Here is a 17,908-nt window from a genome sequence, read left to right as displayed (position 1 = left end):
TCGCAGCCACTATGCCTACCCACGCAAGTGAGGTACCATTTTTTTCGGGAGACCTGGGGGAACGCTGGGTGGGTGGAAATGTTTTGATCCACGCAGATTCCAGAACTTTCCATCACAGAAATGTTAGGGAAATGTGTTTTTTTTGTCAAAATCTTAGCTTTGCAAGGGATTCTGGGTAACAAAACCTGAGGGTAGGCAGAGGAGTCACCCCATCCTGAATTTCCGTGGGTGTCTACCTTTCAAAAATGTATAGGTTTGCTAGGTTTCCTTAGGTGCTGGCAGAGCTAGGGCGCAAAAACAAAAGGTAGTCTTTTTGTCCAAAAAGTGCAAAATTTTACTGGGAAATTGAGGTGCGACCATGTTGCGTTTTGCGCTGTTTCATGTCGCAGCCACTATGCCTACCCATGCAAGTGAGGTACCATTTTTTTTGGGAGACCTGGGGGAACGCTGGGTTGGTGGAAATTTGTTGATCTACGCAGATTCCAGAACTTTCCACCACAGAAATGTTAGGGAAATGTGTTTTTTTGTCAAAATCTTAGCTTTGCTAGGGATTCTGGGTAACAAAACCTGAGGGTAGGCAGAGGAGTCACCCCATCCTGAATTCCCCTGGGTGTCTACTTTTCAAAAACGTATAGGTTTGCTAGGTTTCCTTAGGTGCTGGCAGAGCTAGGGCGCAAAAACAAAAGGTAGTCTTTTTGTCCAAAAAGTGCAAAATTTTACTGGGAAATTGAGGTGCGACCATGTTGCGTTTTGCGCTGTTTCATGTCGCAGCCACTATGCCTACCCACGCAAGTGAGGTACCATTTTTTTTGGGAGACCTGGGGGAACGTTGGGTGGGTGGAAATTTGTTGATCCACGCAGATTCCAGAACTTTCCACCACAGAAATGTTAGGGAAATGTGTTTTTTTGTCAAAATCTTAGATTTGCAAGGGATTCTGTGTAACAAAACCTGAGGGTAGGCAGAGGAGTCACCCCATCCTGAATTTCCCTGGGTGTCTACTTTTCAAAAATGTATAGGTTTGCTAGGTTTCCTTAGGTGCTGGCAGAGCTAGGGCGCAAAAACAAAAGGTAGTCTTTTTGTCCAAAAAGTGCAAAATTTTACTGGGAAATTGAGGTGCGACCATGTTGCGTTTTGCGCTGTTTCATGACGCAGCCACTATGCCTACCCACGCAAGTGAGGTACCATTTTTTTTGGGAGACCTGGGGGAACGCTGGGTGGGTGGATATTTGTTGATCCACGCAAATTCCAGAACTTTCCACCACAGAAATGTTAGGGAAATGTGTTTTTTGTCAAAATCTTAGCTTTGCTAGGGATTCTGGGTAACAAAACCTGAGGGTAGGCAGAGGAGTCACCCCATCCTGAATTCCCCTGGGTGTCTACTTTTCAAAAAGGTATAGGTTTGCTAGGTTTCCTTAGGTGCTGGCAGAGCTAGGGCGCAAAAACAAAAGGTAGTCTTTTTGTCCAAAAAGGGCAAAATTGTACTGGGAAATTAGGGTGCGACCATGTTGCGTTTTGCGCTGTTTCATGTTGCAGCCACTATGCCTACCCACGCAAGTGAGGTACCATTTTTTTCGGGAGACCTGGGGGAACGCTTGGTGGGTGGAAATTTGTTGATCCATGCAGATTCCAGAACTTTCCACCACAGAAATGTTAGGAAAATGTGTTTTTTTGTCAAAATCTTAGCTTTGCAAGGGATTCTGGGTAACAAAACCTGAGGGTAGGCAGAGGAGTCACCCCATCCTGAATTCCCCTGGGTGTCTACTTTTCAAAAATGTATAGGTTTGCTAGGTTTCCTTGGGTGCTGGCAGAGCTAGGGCGCAAAAACAAAAGGTAGTCTTTTTGTCCTAAAAGTGCAAAATTTTACTGAGAAATTGAGGTGCGACCATGTTGTGTTTTGCGCTGTTTCATGTCGCAGCCACTATGCCTACCCACGCAAGTGAGGTACCATTTTTTTCTGGAGACCTGGGGGAACGCTGGGTGGGTGGAAATTTGTTGATCCACGCAGATTCCAGAACTTTCCACCACAGAAATGTTAGGAAAATGTGTTTTTTTTGTCAAAATCTTAGCTTTGCAAGGGATTCTGGGTAACAAAACCTGAGGGTAGGCAGAGGAGTCACCCCATCCTGAATTTCCCTGGGTGTCTACTTTTCAAAAATGTATAGGTTTGCTAGGTTCCCTTAGGTGCTGGCAGAGCTAGGGCGCAAACACAAAAGGTAGTCTTTTTGTCCAAAAAGTGCAAACTTTTACAGGGAAATTGAGGTGCGACCATGTTGCGTTTTGCACTGTTTCATGTCGCAGCCACTATGCCTACCCACGCAAGTGAGGTACCATTTTTTCCGGGAGACCTGGGGTAACGCTGGGTGGGTGAAAATTTGTTGATCCACGCAGATTCCAGAACTTTCCACCACAGAAATGTTAGGAAAATGTGTTTTTTTTGTCAAAATCTTAGCTTTGCAAGGGATTCTGGGTAACAAAACCTAAGGGTAGGCAGAGGAGTCACCCCATCCTGAATTCCCCTGGGTGTCTACTTTTCCAAAATGTATAGGTTTGCTAGGTTTCCTTAGGTGCTGGCAGAGGTAGGGCGCAAAAACAAAAGGTAGTCTTTTTATCCAAAAAGTGCAACATTTTACTGGGAAATTGAGGTGCGACCATGTTGCGTTTTGCGCTGTTTCATGTCGCAGCCACTATGCCTACCCACGCAAGTAAGGTACCATTTGTTTGGGGAGACCTGGGGGAACGTTGGGTGGGTGGAAATTTGTTGATCCATGCAGATTCCAGAACTTTCCACCACAGAAATGTTAGGAAAATGTGTTTTTTTTGTCAAAATCTTAGCTTTGCAAGGGATTCTGGGTAACAAAACCTGAGGGTAGGCAGAGGAGTCACCCCATCCTGAATTTCCCTGGGTGTCTACTTTTTAAAAATGTATAGGTTTGCTAGGTTTCCTTAGGTGCTGGCAGAGCTAGGGCGCAAAAACAAAAGGTAGTCTTTTTGTCCAAAAAGTGCAAAATTTTACTGAGAAATTGAGGTGCGACCATGTTGTGTTTTGCGCTGTTTCATGTCGCAGCCACTATGCCTACCCACGCAAGTGAGGTACCATTTTTTTCTGGAGACCTGGGAGAACGCTGGGTGGGTGGAAATTTGTTGATCCACGCAGATTCCAGAACTTTCCACCACAGAAATGTTAGGAAAATGTGTTTTTTTGTCAAAATCTTAGCTTTGCAAGGGATTCTGGGTAACAAAACCTGAGGGTAGGCAGAGGAGTCACCCCATCCTGAATTTCCCTGGGTGTCTACCTTTCAAAAATGTATAGGTTTGCTAGGTTTCCTTTGGTGCTGGCAGAGCTAGGGCGCAAAAACAAAAGGTAGTCTTTTTGTCCAAAAAGTGCAAAATTTTACAGGGAAATTGAGGTGCGACCATGTTGCGTTTTGCACTGTTTCATGTCGCAGCAACTATGCCTACCCACGCAAGTGAGGTACCATTTTTTCCGGGAGATCTGGGGGAACGCTGGGTGGGTGAAAATTTGTTGATCCATGCAGATTCCAGAACTTTCCACCACAGAAATGTTAGGAAAATGTGTTTTATTTGTCAAAATCTTAGCTTTGCAAGGGATTCTGGGTAACAAAATCTGAGGGTAGGCAGAGGAGTCACCCCATCCTGAATTTCCCTGGGTGTCTACTTTTTAAAAATGTATAGGTTTGCTAGGTTTCCTTAGGTGCTGGCAGAGCTAGGGCGCAAAAACAAAAGGTAGTCTTTTTGTCCAAAAAGTGCAAAATTTTACTGAGAAATTGAGGTGCGACCATGTTGTGTTTTGCGCTGTTTCATGTCGCAGCCACTATGCCTACCCACGCAAGTGAGGTACCATTTTTTTCTGGAGACCTGGGAGAACGCTGGGTGGGTGGAAATTTGTTGATCCACGCAGATTCCAGAACTTTCCACCACAGAAATGTTAGGAAAATGTGTTTTTTTGTCAAAATCTTAGCTTTGCAAGGGATTCTGGGTAACAAAACCTGAGAGTAGGCAGAGGAGTCACCCCATCCTGAATTTCCCTGGGTGTCTACTTTTCAAAAAGGTATAGGTTTGCTAGGTTTCCTAAGGTGCTGGCAGAGCTAGGGCGCAAAAACAAAAGGTAGTCTTTTTGTCCAAAAAGTGCAAAATTTTACTGGGAAATTAGGGTGCGACCATGTTGCGTTTTGCGCTGTTTCATGTTGCAGCCACTATGCCTACCCACGCAAGTGAGGTACCATTTTTTTCGGGAGACCTGGGGGAACGCTTGGTGGGTGGAAATTTGTTGATCCATGCAGATTCCAGAACTTTCCACCACAGAAATGTTAGGAAAATGTGTTTTTTTGTCAAAATCTTAGCTTTGCAAGGGATTCTGGGTAACAAAACCTGAGGGTAGGCAGAGGAGTCATCCCATCCTGAATTCCCCTGGGTGTCTACTTTTCAAAAATGTATAGGTTTGCTAGGTTTCCTTAGGTGCTGGCAGAGCTAGGGCGCAAAAACCAAAGGTAGTCTTTTTGTCCTAAAAGTGCAAAATTTTACTGAGAAATTGAGGTGCGACCATGTTGTGTTTTGCGCTGTTTCATGTCGCAGCCACTATGCCTACCCACGCAAGTGAGGTACCATTTTTTTCTGGAGACCTGGGGGAACGCTGGGTGGGTGGAAATTTGTTGATCCACGCAGATTCCAGAACTTTCCACCACAGAAATGTTAGGAAAATGTGTTTTTTTTGTCAAAATCTTAGCTTTGCAAGGGATTCTGGGTAACAAAACCTGAGGGTAGGCAGAGGAGTCACCCCATCCTGAATTCCCCTGGGTGTCTACTTTTCAAAAATGTATAGGTTTGCTAGGTTCCCTTAGGTGCTGGCAGAGCTAGGGCGCAAACACAAAAGGTAGTCTTTTTGTCCAAAAAGTGCAAACTTTTACAGGGAAATTGAGGTGCGACCATGTTGCGTTTTGCACTGTTTCATGTCGCAGCCACTATGCCTACCCACGCAAGTGAGGTACCATTTTTTCCGGGAGACCTGGGGTAACGCTGGGTGGGTGAAAATTTGTTGATCCACGCAGATTCCAGAACTTTCCACCACAGAAATGTTAGGAAAATGTGTTTTTTTTGTCAAAATCTTAGCTTTGCAAGGGATTCTGGGTAACAAAACCTGAGGGTAGGCAGAGGAGTCACCCCATCCTGAATTCCCCTGGGTGTCTACTTTTCCAAAATGTATAGGTTTGCTAGGTTTCCTTAGGTGCTGGCAGAGGTAGGGCGCAAAAACAAAAGGTAGTCTTTTTATCCAAAAAGTGCAACATTTTACTGGGAAATTGAGGTGCGACCATGTTGCGTTTTGCGCTGTTTCATGTCGCAGCCACTATGCCTACCCACGCAAGTAAGGTACCATTTGTTTGGGGAGACCTGGGGGAACGTTGGGTGGGTGGAAATTTGTTGATCCATGCAGATTCCAGAACTTTCCACCACAGAAATGTTAGGAAAATGTGTTTTTTTTGTCAAAATCTTAGCTTTGCAAGGGATTCTGGGTAACAAAACCTGAGGGTAGGCAGAGGAGTCACCCCATCCTGAATTTCCCTGGGTGTCTACTTTTTAAAAATGTATAGGTTTGCTAGGTTTCCTTAGGTGCTGGCAGAGCTAGGGCGCAAAAACAAAAGGTAGTCTTTTTGTCCAAAAAGTGCAAAATTTTACTGAGAAATTGAGGTGCGACCATGTTGTGTTTTGCGCTGTTTCATGTCGCAGCCACTATGCCTACCCACGCAAGTGAGGTACCATTTTTTTCTGGAGACCGCTGGGTGGGTGGAAATTTGTTGATCCACGCAGATTCCAGAACTTTCCACCACAGAAATGTTAGGAAAATGTGTTTTTTTGTCAAAATCTTAGCTTTGCAAGGGATTCTGGGTAACAAAACCTGAGGGTAGGCAGAGGAGTCACCCCATCCTGAATTTCCCTGGGTGTCTACTTTTCAAAAATGTATAGGTTTGCTAGGTTCCCTTAGGTGCTGGCAGAGCTAGGGCGCAAACACAAAAGGTAGTCTTTTTGTCCAAAAAGTGCAAACTTTTACAGGGAAATTGAGGTGCGACCATGTTGCGTTTTGCACTGTTTCATGTCGCAGCCACTATGCCTACCCACGCAAGTGAGGTACCATTTTTTCCGGGAGACCTGGGGTAACGCTGGGTGGGTGAAAATTTGTTGATCCACGCAGATTCCAGAACTTTCCACCACAGAAATGTTAGGAAAATGTGTTTTTTTTGTCAAAATCTTAGCTTTGCAAGGGATTCTGGGTAACAAAACCTAAGGGTAGGCAGAGGAGTCACCCCATCCTGAATTCCCCTGGGTGTCTACTTTTCCAAAATGTATAGGTTTGCTAGGTTTCCTTAGGTGCTGGCAGAGGTAGGGCGCAAAAACAAAAGGTAGTCTTTTTATCCAAAAAGTGCAACATTTTACTGGGAAATTGAGGTGCGACCATGTTGCGTTTTGCGCTGTTTCATGTCGCAGCCACTATGCCTACCCACGCAAGTAAGGTACCATTTGTTTGGGGAGACCTGGGGGAACGTTGGGTGGGTGGAAATTTGTTGATCCATGCAGATTCCAGAACTTTCCACCACAGAAATGTTAGGAAAATGTGTTTTTTTTGTCAAAATCTTAGATTTGCAAGGGATTCTGGGTAACAAAACCTGAGGGTAGGCAGAGGAGTCACCCCATCCTGAATTTCCCTGCGTGTCTACTTTTTAAAAATGTATAGGTTTGCTGGGTTTCCTAAGGTGCTGGCAGAGCTAGGGCGCAAAAACAAAAGGTAGTCTTTTTGTCCAAAAAGTGCAAAATTTTACTGAGAAATTGAGGTGCGACCATGTTGTGTTTTGCGCTGTTTCATGTCGCAGCCACTATGCCTACCCACGCAAGTGAGGTACCATTTTTTTCTGGAGACCTGGGAGAACGCTGGGTGGGTGGAAATGTGTTGATCCACGCAGATTCCAGAACTTTCCACCACAGAAATGTTAGGAAAATGTGTTTTTTTGTCAAAATCTTAGCTTTGCAAGGGATTCTGGGTAACAAAACCTGAGGGTAGGCAGAGGAGTCACCCCATCCTGAATTTCCCTGGGTGTCTACCTTTCAAAAATGTATAGGTTTGCTAGGTTTCCTTTGGTGCTGGCAGAGCTAGGGCGCAAAAACAAAAGGTAGTCTTTTTGTCCAAAAAGTGCAAAATTTTACAGGGAAATTGAGGTGCGACCATGTTGCGTTTTGCACTGTTTCATGTCGCAGCCACTATGCCTACCCACGCAAGTGAGGTACCATTTTTTCCGGGAGATCTGGGGGAACGCTGGGTGGGTGAAAATTTGTTGATCCATGCAGATTCCAGAACTTTCCACCACAGAAATGTTAGGAAAATGTGTTTTATTTGTCAAAATCTTAGCTTTGCAAGGGGTTCTGGGTAACAAAATCTGAGGGTAGGCAGAGGAGTCACCCCATCCTGAATTTCCCTGGGTGTCTACTTTTTAAAAATGTATAGGTTTGCTAGGTTTCCTTAGGTGCTGGCAGAGCTAGGGCGCAAAAACAAAAGGTAGTCTTTTTGTCCAAAAAGTGCAAAATTTTACTGAGAAATTGAGGTGCGACCATGTTGTGTTTTGCGCTGTTTCATGTCGCAGCCACTATGCCTACCCACGCAAGTGAGGTACCATTTTTTTCTGGAGACCTGGGAGAACGCTGGGTGGGTGGAAATTTGTTGATCCACGCAGATTCCAGAACTTTCCACCACAGAAATGTTAGGAAAATGTGTTTTTTTGTCAAAATCTTAGCTTTGCAAGGGATTCTGGGTAACAAAACCTGAGGGTAGGCAGAGGAGTCACCCCATCCTGAATTTCCCTGGGTGTCTACTTTTCAAAAAGGTATAGGTTTGCTAGGTTTCCTTAGGTGCTGGCAGAGCTAGGGCGCAAAAACAAAAGGTAGTCTTTTTGTCCAAAAAGTGCAAAATTTTACTGGGAAATTAGGGTGCGACCATGTTGCGTTTTGCGCTGTTTCATGTTGCAGCCACTATGCCTACCCACGCAAGTGAGGTACCATTTTTTCCGGGAGACCTGGGGTAACGCTGGGTGGGTGGAAATTTGTTGATCCACGCAGATTCCAGAACTTTCCACCACAGAAATGTTAGGAAAATGTGTTTTTTTTGTCAAAATCTTAGCTTTGCAAGGGATTCTGGGTAACAAAACCTGAGGGTAGGCAGAGGAGTCACCCCATCCTGAATTCCCCTGGGTGTCTACTTTTCAAAAATGTATAGGTTTGCTAGGTTCCCTTAGGTGCTGGCAGAGCTAGGGCGCAAACACAAAAGGTAGTCTTTTTGTCCAAAAAGTGCAAACTTTTACAGGGAAATTGAGGTGCGACCATGTTGCGTTTTGCACTGTTTCATGTCGCAGCCACTATGCCTACCCACGCAAGTGAGGTACCATTTTTTCCGGGAGACCTGGGGTAACGCTGGGTGGGTGAAAATTTGTTGATCCACGCAGATTCCAGAACTTTCCACCACAGAAATGTTAGGAAAATGTGTTTTTTTTGTCAAAATCTTAGCTTTGCAAGGGATTCTGGGTAACAAAACCTGAGGGTAGGCAGAGGAGTCACCCCATCCTGAATTCCCCTGGGTGTCTACTTTTCCAAAATGTATAGGTTTGCTAGGTTTCCTTAGGTGCTGGCAGAGGTAGGGCGCAAAAACAAAAGGTAGTCTTTTTATCCAAAAAGTGCAACATTTTACTGGGAAATTGAGGTGCGACCATGTTGCGTTTTGCGCTGTTTCATGTCGCAGCCACTATGCCTACCCACGCAAGTAAGGTACCATTTGTTTGGGGAGACCTGGGGGAACGTTGGGTGGGTGGAAATTTGTTGATCCATGCAGATTCCAGAACTTTCCACCACAGAAATGTTAGGAAAATGTGTTTTTTTTGTCAGAATCTTAGCTTTGCAAGGGATTCTGGGTAACAAAACCTGAGGGTAGGCAGAGGAGTCACCCCATCCTGAATTTCCCTGGGTGTCTACTTTTTAAAAATGTATAGGTTTGCTAGGTTTCCTTAGGTGCTGGCAGAGCTAGGGCGCAAAAACAAAAGGTAGTCTTTTTGTCCAAAAAGTGCAAAATTTTACTGAGAAATTGAGGTGCGACCATGTTGTGTTTTGCGCTGTTTCATGTCGCAGCCACTATGCCTACCCACGCAAGTGAGGTACCATTTTTTCCGGGAGACCTGGGGGAACGCTGGGTGGGTGAAAATTTGTTGATCCATGCAGATTCCAGAACTTTCCACCACAGAAATGTTAGGAAAATGTGTTTTATTTGTCAAAATCTTAGCTTTGCAAGGGATTCTGGGTAACAAAATCTGAGGGTAGGCAGAGGAGTCACCCCATCCTGAATTTCCCTGGGTGTCTACTTTTTAAAAATGTATAGGTTTGCTAGGTTTCCTTAGGTGCTGGCAGAGCTAGGGCGCAAAAACAAAAGGTAGTCTTTTTGTCCAAAAAGTGCAAAATTTTACTGAGAAATTGAGGTGCGACCATGTTGTGTTTTGCGCTGTTTTATGTCGCAGCCACTATGCCTACCCACGCAAGTGAGGTACCATTTTTTTCTGGAGACCTTGTGGAGAAGTGTGGCTCAGGGGTTAGAGGCGGCAGACCTGGAAGCTGAGATCGGCCCTGGACCAGGGTTCAATTCCCCGCCTCGGCGTGTCTTGGGCTCAAAAATTTCACGGACTCGATAATTCTCGCTCCGGTGCCTTCTCGACTCACGGGTTCACACTTTGCGACTCTGGGCAATAGCTTGCTTAATCTCCACAACGGCCCCTCGCGGCGGGATGCCTGGCTTTCACTTTGTGGATACCCTGCTGGGGTTATCTCACAGGGGAATACCAGGACGGGTTCCCTAAGCAAGCGCCGGGAAACCCTTTGTGGGTAGCTGTGCGCTATATAAGCTCAAATACAAAAAATACAACGCTGGGTGGGTGGAAATTTGTTGATCCACGCAGATTCCAGAACTTTCCACCACAGAAATGTTAGGAAAATGTGTTTTTTTGTCAAAATCTTAGCTTTGCAAGGGATTCTGGGTAACAAAACCTGAGGGTAGGCAGAGGAGTCACCCCATCCTGAATTTCCCTGGGTGTCTACTTTTCAAAAATGTATAGGTTTGCTAGGTTTCCTTTGGGGCTGGCAGAGCTAGGGCGCAAAAACAAAAGGTAGTCTTTTTGTCCAAAAAGTGCAAAAATTTACAGGGAAATTGAGGTGCGACCATGTTGCGTTTTGCACTGTTTCATGTCGCAGCCACTATGCCTACCCAAGCAAGTGAGGTACCATTTTTTCCGGGAGACCTGGGGGAACGCTGGGTGGGTGAAAATTTGTTGATCCATGCAGATTCCAGAACTTTCCACCACAGAAATGTTAGGAAAATGTGTTTTATTTCTCAAAATCTTAGCTTTGCAAGGGATTCTGGGTAACAAAATCTGAGGGTAGGCAGAGGAGTCACCCCATCCTGAATTACCCTGTTATTCTAGTTTTTAAAAATGTATAGGTTTGCTAGGTTCCCTTAGGTGCTGGCAGAGCTAGGGCGCAAAAACAAAAGGTAGTCTTTTTGTCCAAAAAGTGCAAAATTTTACTGAGAAATTGAGGTGCGACCATGTTGTGTTTTGCGCTGTTTCATGTCGCAGCCACTATGCCTACCCACGCAAGTGAGGTACCATTTTTTCCGGGAGACCTGGGGGAACGCTGGGTGGGTGAAAATTTGTTGATCCATGCAGATTCCAGAACTTTCCACCACAGAAATGTTAGGAAAATGTGTTTTATTTGTCAAAATCTTAGCTTTGCAAGGGATTCTGGGTAACAAAATCTGAGGGTAGGCAGAGGAGTCACCCCATCCTGAATTTCCCTGGGTGTCTACTTTTTAAAAATGTATAGGTTTGCTAGGTTTCCTTAGGTGCTGGCAGAGCTAGGGCGCAAAAACAAAAGGTAGTCTTTTTGTCCAAAAAGTGCAAAATTTTACTGAGAAATTGAGGTGCGACCATGTTGTGTTTTGCGCTGTTTCATGTCGCAGCCACTATGCCTACCCACGCAAGTGAGGTACCATTTTTTTCTGGAGACCTTGTGGAGAAGTGTGGCTCAGGGGTTAGAGGCGGCAGACCTGGAAGCTGAGATCGGCCCTGGACCAGGGTTCAATTCCCCGCCTCGGCGTGTCTTGGGCTCAAAAATTTCACGGACTCGATAATTCTCGCTCCGGTGCCTTCTCGACTCACGGGTTCACACTCTGCGACTCTGGGCAATAGCTTGCTTAATCTCCACAACGGCCCCTCGCGGCGGGATGCCTGGCTTTCACTTTGTGGATACCCTGCTGGGGTTATCTCACAGGGGAATACCAGGACGGGTTCCCTAAGCAAGCGCCGGGAAACCCTTTGTGGGTAGCTGTGCGCTATATAAGCTCAAATACAAAAAATACAACGCTGGGTGGGTGGAAATTTGTTGATCCACGCAGATTCCAGAACTTTCCACCACAGAAATGTTAGGAAAATGTGTTTTTTTGTCAAAATCTTAGCTTTGCAAGGGATTCTGGGTAACAAAACCTGAGGGTAGGCAGAGGAGTCACCCCATCCTGAATTTCCCTGGGTGTCTACTTTTCAAAAATGTATAGGTTTGCTAGGTTTCCTTTGGGGCTGGCAGAGCTAGGGCGCAAAAACAAAAGGTAGTCTTTTTGTCCAAAAAGTGCAAAATTTTACAGGGAAATTGAGGTGCGACCATGTTGCGTTTTGCACTGTTTCATGTCGCAGCCACTATGCCTACCCAAGCAAGTGAGGTACCATTTTTTCCGGGAGACCTGGGGGAACGCTGGGTGGGTGAAAATTTGTTGATCCATGCAGATTCCAGAACTTTCCACCACAGAAATGTTAGGAAAATGTGTTTTATTTCTCAAAATCTTAGCTTTGCAAGGGATTCTGGGTAACAAAATCTGAGGGTAGGCAGAGGAGTCACCCCATCCTGAATTACCCTGTTATTCTAGTTTTTAAAAATGTATAGGTTTGCTAGGTTTCCTTAGGTGCTGGCAGAGCTAGGGCGCAAAAACAAAAGGTAGTCTTTTTGTCCAAAAAGTGCAACATTTTACTGGGAAATTGAGGTGCGACCATGTTGCGTTTTGCGCTGTTTCATGTCGCAGCCACTATGCCTACCCACGCAAGTGAGGTACCATTTTTTTCGGGAGACCTGGGGGAACGCTGGGTGGGTTTAAATTTGTTGATCCACGCAGATTCCAGAACTTTCCACCACAGAAATGTTAGGAAAATGTGTTTTTTTGTCAAAATCCTAGCTTTGCAAGGGATTCTGGGTAACAAAACCTGGGGGTAGGCAGACGAGTCACCCCATCCTGAATTCCCCTGTGTGTCTAGTGTTCAAAAATGTATAGGTTTGCTAGGTTTCCCTAGGTGCTGGCAGAGGTAGGGCGCAAAAACAAAAGGTAGTCTCTTTGTCCAAAGAGCGCAAGATTTCACTGGGAAATTGAGGTGCAACCACGTTGCGTTTTGCGCTGTTTCGTGTCGCAGCCACTATGCCTACCCAGGCAAGTGAGGTACCATTTTTTTCGGGAGACCTGGGGAAACACTGGGTGGGTGGAAATTTGTTGATCCACGCAGATTCCAGAACTTTCCTCCACAGAAATGTGAGGAAAATGTTGTTTTTTTGTCAAATTCTTAGCTTTGCAAGGGATTCTGGGTAACAAGACCTGGTGGTAGGCAGTCGAGTCACCCCATCCTGAATTCCCCTGGGTGTCTACTTTTCAAAAATGTATAGGTTTGCTAGGTTTCCCTAGGTGTCGGCAGAGCTAGGGTGCAAAAACTACAGGTAGGCACTTTGCTAAAAAAGGGTCAATTTGTAACTGCAAAATTTATGTGTCACCACGTTGCATTTTGCGCCGTGTCCTGTCGCAGGCACAAGGCCGACCCACACAAGTGAGGTACCATTTTTATTGGGAGACTTGGGGTAATTCAGATTTGTAATTCAACTGAGCTTTCGCGCATTTCTCCCTTTCAATGAAAAACATTGTGTAAAAAAAAAAAAAAAAAAATCCCAATTTTGAAAATTAGCAATTATATACTGTTTCTGAACTCTATAATTTGTACCCAATACAGATTTTTCCATGTATACATTTTCCAAGACAAAGTGCTCTATACCCAGTAAATGAAAAAATACCATTGCAAGTTGCTGCTTAGTTTTTGGATCTGGGTTCGTCGGGTTCTTGGTAAAACTACAAGTCCTATATATCCCCACAACCAGGAAGGTCTAACGGATGCAACGGTATATTGCTTTCCAAGAGATGTCAAAATTAGAAAAAGTTATTGGTGAAAACGTTGAGACAAAAGGCTATTTTTTTCATTAAATTTTCAATTATTCCAATATTTAACTGTTAGTTTCTATAAAGAAACCTTCATGGATTTAGACAAATGACCCCTTTCTGAATTCAAAATTTTGTCTACTTTTCGAAAATGTACAGTTTTCTAGGATCCATTATTGCTTTCAAACTCATTTCTACCATTAACTGGAAGGAGGTGGAAAGCTCTAAAAATTGCAAAAATAGGCAATGTCCCAGAAAAATGCCAAAACTGTGTAAAAAATGTCGGTTCTCTGACAAAAGACTGTCATTTCCTAAAAGCTGAGAAAATGGAGATTTCAGCCCCACAAACCCTTTTTTGATAACATTTTCAGGGAAAAACCCAGAGGCTTTCATTTGCAGCCCGTTTTTCCCATTTTTCTGAAAAAAAACAAAAAAACACTATATTTTGGTTAATTTCCGGGACCCCTCCAAGGGAATCCACAAACCCTGGGCGCCTTTAGAATCCACATGATGTTGGAAGAAAAGGACGCAAATCTGGCGTGGATACCTTATGTGGTCAAAAAGTTACAAGGGCCTAAGCGCGCACTACCTCAAATCGCCAAAAAAGGGCTTAGCACAGGAGGGGAAAAGGCCTAGCAGCGAAGGGGTTAAAAGTGGATAGAAAAGCCAGGCCCAGAACCATAACATTGAATGAAAAACAAGATGGCCGCGCCCATTGAGGACCGCGTGGGTAAGTTTGCGCAATATTTCCCCCGCGAGCATGCAAAAACACTCGCGAACTTGTAATAGCGTGCCAAACACAACGCGAGATTGCCAATAGCGCCCGGTAACGGAAATACGCAATGCGCACAAATGGCCGCGCCCATGTACGACCACATGGGTAATTTCGCGGTCTGCAAGCGGCCCGCGAATACACAAAAAACCCTGCGAACACGCAAAAAAAACTTTTTTTGCGGATCGCGGATTTGCGCATTTCGCCCATACTTACTTTTGAAACTAATGATCCTTCTTATTCTGAGTCATATGAGACTTCTGCGTAGGATTATGTTTTTATTAGTGCCCATCGACTTTTTTCACCTATTGCTGAGGTGCTTGTAAGTTCAGTTATTTTTGGCTTTGTAATGAATCCCCCAAACTTTATTTTCGTAGTCAGTAGTTCTTTTAAATTGGATTGATTTGGTCCTTGATAAAATTACAAATGAAAAGAGTTTCTCCCCTTCACACTTCTTAGTAGATAAAAAGCTCTAGTGGATTTGGATTCTCAAGATTGGTAAAATAAGAACACAAAGTAAGATAAGAATCCGGCGTCATCAGTTGGTAGCAAACGAGGATGGTTATCTCTAGAGTAAGGGGAGATCTAGATTAGGAAAGAGTTTCTCGAGCCCCATAGAATTCATGCAATGGTTGTCCAGCAGATTGTCAGCAGAGGAAGACGGTGTTTCATTTGAAACTGACGGAGAGTGACGGTGCGGCGAAAGCTGCAGTTTGTGGGGGGTGAGTATGAACTGGCTTATGTATTGTTAGATTGCGGTGTTGTTTTAATGTTGTGATGTCTTGCGGAGTTGGAGTGAGTGTTGAGTGATTGTGAGATCAGGCTATGAGGCATGCAGCCCGGGGACCCTAGGCTCGACGAGTAGTCTAAGAGGTTGTGGTGTAGAAGACACCCAGAGAGTAATTGTCGATCATTGAGAAGGGAATCATGAGACATCATCGACTACCCAGAACAAGATGGGGGAACGAATGTGTGAACGCATGAGTAACTGAAGCTGGTTGTGGATTGCTGTATGAGGAACATTGAGCATTTGTAACCTATCAGCTGAGGTGATTGTTCAGTCGTTTCACGGACAGACAGTTGCCCGATTGAGGTAGACAATCACATGAGACTGTGGACATACAGTCAGAGAAGTGACTGGTTGGCCGTTTGGCGGACAAACAGTTATTTCAGCGTATGTATGGGACGTGTGAGTGTGTGAGAGACAGAATGTAAAAGAGGGGAACTGCTGCGAGCGGAGGAAAAGGGACGTCAGAAGGTGCTGCGCTGTGATAGGTCGGTTGGTGTGAAGCTGCGCTGGTATTGGTGGATTGTCATCAGGAAGTAAAGAACTCTGCGAAAGGAGGAAAAAGTTGATTTTATCATGAAGTGTTTTAAAGTTTTACAAGCTTTGTGTAGAGGAGATAAAAGGGTGGTTACTCGAGGAGGAGAAGAGGCTCCACCAGAGGATACCCCAGGTCATTATATGGCTATGAATATGGGATTGCAAACCATACTTTGGCTCAAAAATTGGCAAAAGATGACTGAAGGAAATGAAGAATTGACATTTCCCGATTATGGGACCTTTAGATTGGAAGTGTTGTAATAGTTGAAAACAATCAAGGCTTCTCTGCAACTCAAACCCAGATTCAGAAGAGGGAAAATCAGCACCGACAGAGAGAAATAGAGAATCACAAGTTCCATCTAGTGCAGAAGTAGTTGGGAAGCTCTCAACTGGAAGGATGGCAACGCAAATCCCAGTGAATGCAGAAGTCAAAGGGGCTACAGAAGCTAGGAGGTTGCCAGACGCCCTTACGGTACCGGTTACCATTGGTCCCATTGTGTCAATGTGTGATCCAGATTAGGTGAGGAGTGGAAATTCATCACAGTCAGTAGTAGAAGAGAGGACTAGCTGTGGAGGGAGTGGCACAGGGATCGGAATAGTTCATTTATCCAGACCTATGGAATCGAGTACGGCACTGCCAACCACAGAAGATTTGTCAAGGGGACCAATGGATCTGAGGGGGGCGAGGCCAAGTTGCCGAGTTGAGATCAGATTTAAGAACGTGGGAACAGCCAGTGGGGAATCAGAGTGACAGGATGAAAGGTGGTTGGGACCATGGAAGCACAGAGAACAGACCAGTCCTTAGGGATACAGTTGAACGGAATAGATGCAGAGAACAGAACAGCGATTGCGGAGAGTCGAGTCGTGCATCTAGTCGAGGCACTCTGAAAGTGGCTAAAAGGGCAAAGATGTTAGATGTGATCAGTTTGAAAGCAGAAGTGGATGAGATCATTGAGGGAAACTTGCCCTTGGAAAGAGTGGAACTTTATGAACCAGACGAGTTGCTGTTTGTGGCAAAGGATGTGACTCGTAAGGCAAGGTCGACACATGAGAAATTGACTGATTTAGCAAAAAGATATGAAGTGGATTTTTCCAAAACGAAAATGCAACAGGGGAGTCACAGGTTACAATACAGTGATCTGGAACTCGAAGAGAAGAAGGTCATTGGGCTGAGGACTCACATTCGATAATTAATCATAGGAATACGCACATGGAGTACTCTTGATAAGTGGGAAGAAAGATAGTCCAAAAAGAAGGGCACCAAAAAGAGGGTAGGAGAGACACCACCTCCAGGAGTAGGAATGTTAGGAGTAGGGAGCTACCCTTTGCGAGAAGTATCTTGTCAACAAATGAATGCTGGAAAGAAGACCCTGGTTACACTGAGTCACATTGGGAGATCGGGGGAACCTTTCAATAGAATGCAGTTGGATTTCATTGAGATGCCTAAGTGCAATAGGTTGAGGTACATTTTGGTGGTGGTATGTGTGTTCTCAAGGTGTGTGGAGGCTTACCCGACACGGAGGTGTGACACACTCACTGTAGCTAAGTTACTGTTGAGGGAACTCATACCCAGATTTTGTTTTCCGACCTCTTTGGAATCGGATAGAGGAACACACTTCCATAGTGAGATCATGAGGATGCTTTGCACAGAGTTGAATGTTCACCAGAGACTCCATTGTAGTACCGACCAGAGGCTTTTGGAATAGTGGAACAGATTAATGGGACTTTGAAAGCTCAGATGGCGAAAGTGTGATCGTCCACGTATCTGAACTGTGGCCTGATGCCCTGTCTTTGGTGCTTATGAGTATCCGCAGTACAGCAGTTTCACCTCATGAAGTTTTGAAGGGGAGGGCTATGGGGATACCAGCAGTGCCATCAACAGCTTTGATAGGCATCACAGATGATCTAATCCTTGACTATTGCAAGGGACTCGCTGATGTGGTCCGTGCTGTGTCTCATCAGGTGCAGGCTGCTGCTGTTCTAGCTTCAAGTGATCTCTATCCCAACCTGAGTCCAAGGGATTCTTTGCTTGTCCGGAAGCACCTGAGAAAGAGCTGCCTGGATGTTCGCTGGAGAGGTCCTTACCAAATCATATTGGTGATGAACACTGCAGTGAAGTGCCAAGGATTGCCAAACTGGGTGCAAGCATCTCACACCCGTAGAGTTTCAGCACCCTTAGAAGAAACAGCTCCTCTCCCGAATGAAAGTCCAGCTGTGGTAGCAGAGCCAATGGTGGGGATAAGTCAAGCTGAGAGGGTGGCTGACGAAGCTAGTTGCTCACCAGACCAGGATGAGGAGGGTCACAACAGTAGCGACACTTAGACTACCTCAGAAGGAGGAAGTTGCTGTGAAGGTGGTCTGGAATCAGAATCAGCAGAAGAAAGTTGTGAGCAGGGTGAACAAGAGGAGAGCAGAAGAACAAGAATCACAGAGGAAGCATGGCCTGAAAGACAGAGACGATTGAATCTTCGACTATTT

Source organism: Lissotriton vulgaris, chromosome 7 (genome assembly GCF_964263255.1).
Source record: "Lissotriton vulgaris chromosome 7, aLisVul1.2, whole genome shotgun sequence".
Taxonomy (NCBI): Eukaryota; Metazoa; Chordata; class Amphibia; order Caudata; family Salamandridae; genus Lissotriton; species Lissotriton vulgaris.
This window is presented reverse-complemented; position numbering follows the sequence as displayed.